A 5,518-nucleotide genomic window follows, 5' to 3' on the forward strand; every position below is an offset into this window, starting at 1 on the left:
CTCGATCAAATTTTTAACACGAATGAGATTCAGGACTGGAAAGTTTTTATATTATCTCTTTGTCGTTAGAATCTAGGAGCGGGGAAGGGGAGGAGGAGATATATATCTAAAAGTAAATAAAACTTAATAACTCTTGAAACACCCAACCGATCACAATTAAATTTTCAACATAATGATGTTTGGGCCTGGGATGATTTTTTATCATTTTACTTTGACGGTGCAGCTTAAGGGAGGGGTGTGGGAGATATATATATATATATATATATATATATGTAAAAAATAAAGATGAAAGTGACTGTCTTTGTGACTTCATTACTCTTGAACCTCCCGGCCGATCTCGATAGATATGGTTCGATTCTGGAATGTTCTTTATCATATCACTTTGACTGTGCAACTTAGAGGAGGAATGAGGGGAGGAACTTTTATAAATGATCGAAAATGACAGATATTAGTGTCAAATCTATAGTTTTCGGGTCGCTGAGATGAACAGTGACACTTCCGATCCCGTTTACATCCAAATTTAGCCCCGCAACTTGCGAGAGCTGAAAATACATAAAACTGATAAAAAATAATCCGTATTAGTGTCGAATACATAGCTTTCAGGGCCGCTGAGATGAACGGTGACACTTTCGATGCCGTGTCCCGCAACACGGAGGACGGGGAGGAGAATGTATATAAAAATGATCGAATATTTCAGATATTAGTGTCTAATTCGTAGTTTTTGGGGTCGCAGACATGAATAGTGACACTTCCGATCCCATTTAAAACCATATTCAGCCCGCAACTTAAGGGAAGGATACATATATATATATATATATATATATATATATATATATATATATATATATATATATATATATATATATATATATAAATTAGCGAAAATAACCGATATTACTGGAATCCATAATTTTCGGGGTCGCTGAGATGAACAGTGGTCTTTCCGATGCCGTTTAAATCGATGCCACTAAAACTGAAAACAACATGTTTCACGGGCACCAGACACATGAGATACGGAGTTGTGCATTTAAATTTTCATTTTAACCCAGCGAAGCAGGTAATAGACGCTAGTTTCCAAATAACAAGGAAAAGCAAAAATAAGATAAAACCTACACACTAAAATGGTGATTTGTATTGTTACGTACTAGGCTTTTATGAAGCAAGTAATAGGACTCTATTTCTCAGCACCACTTGTAAAGAGGCCCCTGTTATCCAGCCCCGGTCAGTTTATAATGGACCTCCTGTTTCTCAGCCCTGATTGTAATGGGGCCCTGTTTCCATTTAGATATCCATTAGGTACATAAATTAGCATATAGCACATATTCAAATCTAGAAAACGGCGACATTTTGTCGATGAAAAAGAAAACTTGACGTATAAGGGACTCCTAAAGCTTTATATGTAAAGGACCTCTAATGCTTGATGTGTATAGGGCCCCTTTCAATAGCTTAGGGCCTCATCAGACCTAAATCCGGCACTGGTCACATTACCATAGTAACTTTCTTTTTTATATATAGCCCTATGAATAAATAGATTCAGTGTTGATAAGTGACGTTAAACTCCAATTTTCCAATCAATTTGAAAAAGAGTAATGTTTCTAAAACAATTCTCAATCTGTTTTTCTTCTATATCTGCAAATAATATAACTATAGAATGTTCGATAGAATCGATTCTCAAGATTCGAGCTTCACTTGCAAGACAACCTTTGTATAAAAGTTCCGCACAATGTTGCCAACCGTAGCGGAATTCCTAGCGACAAAGCAGCGACGGACGAAAAATACGAAAAATGTAGTGACTTTTGAAAACCTATCTTAAAACTTCCAACTTTCCGCCATAGATTCAAAGAAGTGAACAAATTAGGCTACAAAACATTTATTTTACGTTAGAAAACATGTGACAAAATTTAAGCGTTCTGACGCGTGATTAGTGCCATACTAAAGTTCGACTAACATACTATGTCTCCTGCAATAGTCAGGTCTTTAGTATGACGCTAATCATACGTCAAAACGACTCTGCATAAAGCAAAATCTATCTTGTGCATTTAATGCTTATCCAGGCCTAAATCAGAATATTATTTTAGGGAGAAAGGGTCAACTTATTCTAACTTAGAAGTACTGTTGGGACAAAAGTATAGATTTTTTTATGCAGATAAATAATATTTTATAGTAGTTTCTTGGGGAAAGAAGAAAAAAACATTAAACGAAAAAGTACTTTTTTCTTGAAAGTAATTGTAATAAAACATTTTATAAATGTTATATTTGATACATGTATCAACGTTATTTGCACACTAATCTTTGCTTAATTTGTTGTCAAGTGACATCATTGTAATTATTCTTACATTATAATTTAAAAGTTAGTAGGTAAACCTGCGCTGTCTACTCAGCGCACCTTTTGTTATGACCATAAATCTCCTCCTCACTGTGCGTGTCCCCTTACTCACACAACTAAAGGATAGGAGACTCACAAAGGAAGTGAATTGCTATGTATAGATGTCGCAGTGAGTTTGTAGCAAATTTGTAGAAATAACACGATATGAAGTGGAAATATTTTTTTCTAATAAATCCATATCCGTCCGGGTACGTCTCATTGCGTCTCTTGAGGCCTTTGAAGTTGCCAACACGCAATAGGTTTAGTCATTCAAATTTGAGCAAAGCGCCTGCAATGTCCATCAACCCGCCATATGTAACTTCTCTACTGGTTGCCTAACATAGTAGTTTCGGCCTGCAACAATGTGAATCTTATGGGCTCAAAACTTCCATTAAAGTGTTGAATACAACAATAACGACACGGTTTTTGAAAATTTGAATGAAAACGGGACAACCTACACAAAATTTGGAATCGACCAGTGAAAACGGCACGTTTCTAGTACTTGTGGTTTTCGAGATCTCATTGTCGAAAGAATTGGGGACTAACATATAAACTTAGGATTTACGCAGTAACGAATAAAACATATTGAGTCGTTCATTTCCAAATGGCATCTTGTCCAAGAAAATTCGATTTTGATATATTTGCACCAATGGATCAGTAGTATTGACAGCTTTCATATGATATACGTATGGTTTATAGTATTAAAAAACCAAATAAGCGGTGAAAATTACGTTCAAATGTGGGAAATGTCATGCAGTTACACACTGGCTTTTGTCCAAGTCCAACAAATCAAAATGGGGGAGGAAAAATCTTAATATTTACAGACACAAAGGACTTATTATTATTTAGACATCTGCAGTGTGTAAAAAACACAATTTCAAAGCGACTCTCGTCCACAAGTCACAGCTAGATTCAGATAAATCAATAAGATAATAAGTAGGTTCTACGGACAGTATCGTACATCGTAACCGGATAAGAACAGGTGATATCAAACGATTGCTTCAACTACATTTTAAAACGGATTGGCAATATATTCCTTCCCTGAAATTCCATATGGATATCAAATGCGATAATTCCTTAGAGAAGAAGAAAGAACAGAAAATGATTATGCCGGATAAAGAATGGAGGAATTTTGATATACAGCATACGTACAACGAGATGATGGGGTTCACACACATAATCATGTTTAGAGACTGTTGTTTACCATGCAAACACACTTTCATCAGGCGATCCTTTTTTTTTTTTTTTTTTTTGAGTTTAATTTCGTAAAGTTTTAAGAGGAGTTTTCATTTGCTGTTAAGAATATATCTCCTGCTTTGAAGAATGTTTCAAACTAGTCATTGTTTATACATAAGCCGTTCTATTTCAGATATTACAACAATAATTTCTTTTATAGCTATCACTTTTATCCGGGTCCATGATAATAAACAAATAATTACATCATTTTATCACTTTTGTCTCCGAAACGCCTTAATTCTATGGCAAAGTGGCTTCGTACAGTTCCAAAAGTTATCTTGTTCTTCAAACAGTTCCAAAACGACTCTTGTCCAAATTTCTTTTCAATATTTCCTTCAAACTATTGCATATTTTTTGTTCAAATTTTTAGCAAACATTTATTTGCCCCTGATCAATAATTCTGTAAAACATTGTTCATATTAGTGAAAATTTGACGCTCTAGAACATGTTTTTTTCAATTTCTGGAAAATTTTGTTTGGTGGGCAAGATGCCGTTTGGAAATGGACGACTCATATGTTGCCCTTTTCTTTCATTTCTTCTATTTTAAAAGAAAAAAGGTGTTTACAATTACAACTGGGCAAGGGCATGTCCACGGAAAAAGGGACAAAAATTCATGAAAGAAATATAGTTATATTTTTAGTCAAGTTGTTCTCTAGATAAAAATATAGTTGTATGTAGCTGGAATCATTAAGTTTTTTTTTCAGAGAATTACTATTTTTTTTATTTTTTCCGTAGGTTACCTTTCATCTACTAAGTTTTAATGTTAATTATATTATACAAGCCTTATTTATTATTACATACGTCTTACTTTTTTCTGTCGGTATCCCAAGTAAAATTTCATATAACTGATGAAACCTTTTCTTAAAGTAAAGTTCAATGTTCAAATTAATTAAACTGTGCTTATTTCCAATTATTATAAATGTATGTTGCTTATACTTAATAATAAAAGACCGTTGACAAATGTAACGTGAGTTACCGTAATGTGAGTTACCCGACTCTGTGCATATTCCACTAAAATAAGTAGCCATAAAATGTAAATAAAATTTTAATATTTTTGTCATAATTAAATTGTCTGTCCCTATCTTACATAGTAATTTCATGCACATAGCTGTGCCAGGACAAAAGAAAATGCACTGAAAAATCACAGGTTCTGAATGTAGGGAAAACATTTGTGAGTTGTGAGTTACCCGACTCTGTGCATATTCCACTAAAATAAGTAGCCATAAAATGTAAATAAAATTTTAATATTTTTGTCATAATTAAATTGTGTGTGTCCCTATCTTACATAGTAATTTCATGCACATAGCTGTGCCAGGACAAAAGAAAATGCACTGAAAAATCACAGGTTCTGAATGTAGGGAAAAACTTTGTGAGTTACTATAGTATTTTCTTTTCTCCTAGATTTGCTGTATCATGTAAAATGAAGATATTTGGGGATTATCTGTATAAATATGACAGCTTTCCTTAAAAAAAAAAAAAAAAAAAAAACAGCGGAGCTTTCAAGTTTATTTGTTGTTAGTATTCTTCAAAATATACGTCATTACGTAACGTGAGTTACCATGGACATACCCAACTGATGTTACACAATGTTCAAATGTTCATAAAGAACATTATAATTAAAAAAATAATAAGCAATGACTCTGATTTTTACTTCAATAATATTAATTCAAATAAAACTGAAATTCTTCTTTTAATTCATAAAATTTAGTGAAGCACATATTGCAGGGCCTTCCCTTTAGAATTTTGGCCTATTATTAATTTGTAAAATATTTTGCACTTTTGTTAATACCTTTCATAATTTTTTTAAAGTTTAAGTTTAATTTTATAATGTAGCAGAAAATAGCGGAATTTCAGTAAGGGTAGCGGAACGTGCGGAATTTTGACGAAACAGTAGCGACCTGGCAACACTGGTTCCAC

This window comes from Thermobia domestica, chromosome 13 (genome assembly GCF_964235325.1).
Source record: "Thermobia domestica chromosome 13, izTheDome1.hap1.1, whole genome shotgun sequence".
NCBI lineage: Eukaryota > Metazoa > Arthropoda > Insecta > Zygentoma > Lepismatidae > Thermobia > Thermobia domestica.